Raw genomic sequence first — 857 nt, 5'->3', positions numbered from 1 at the left:
CGTAGTCCAGCCTCTATATCAGAACCCAATTCTGACTGATGGTCTGCAGACTTCTGAAACATTAATAGAAGAACCAGCTAATCTGTGCCTAGACTTCTGACCTTCAGAAAGTGTAAAATAATTCATGTGTTGTTTTAAGCTTTGTGGATCATTTATGTAGCAGACAAAACTAATACAAGGTTATATAGAACTATAGTTTACTGAAGAAGCAAGCTCCGCTTCTCTTTGTTGTTATCAATATTATAATCACCTAAATATATGTCTGTTATATATACATCTACTTTCAGGGGCTTGGAAAATTGAGAGGAAAACAAATAAAAGTCAGTTAATAAGACATGACTAGCTCACATTAATGGTAAAATAAGTTCGAGGATGTTATCTATTCTTTGAAAGAAGCAAGTTGTTTCATATATTCTATAAAGAGTGATGACTTTATCATTTCTACATTTCCTTCACATTTTCCTTGAACCCTGTCCCTTGACACTACTTCAAGTCAATTATAGAAACTAATTAATGATGGAAATGATTATTCATTTTGGTGACAATAAATTATTTTATCAAGTTGCTTTTAAATGCATGATTTGTTCAAATTTTATATCCGTACAAAAATATTCACATGGATATTTACAGCAGCTTGATTCATACCAACCAAGATGTCCTTCAGTAGGTGAATGGAGAAATAAACTATAGTATATCCAAACTACAGAATATTATTCAGCACTAAAAACAAAAAAAGAAAGAAAATAAAATGAGTTATAAAATCATGAAAAGACATGGAGGATCCTTAACTGCATATTTCTAAATGAAAGAAGCCAATCTGAAAACGGTGCATGCTATATGACCCCAACTATATGACA

The sequence above is a fragment of the Pteropus vampyrus genome, unplaced genomic scaffold (genome assembly GCF_000151845.1).
Source record: "Pteropus vampyrus isolate Shadow unplaced genomic scaffold, Pvam_2.0 Scaffold77, whole genome shotgun sequence".
Taxonomy (NCBI): Eukaryota; Metazoa; Chordata; class Mammalia; order Chiroptera; family Pteropodidae; genus Pteropus; species Pteropus vampyrus.
This window is presented reverse-complemented; position numbering follows the sequence as displayed.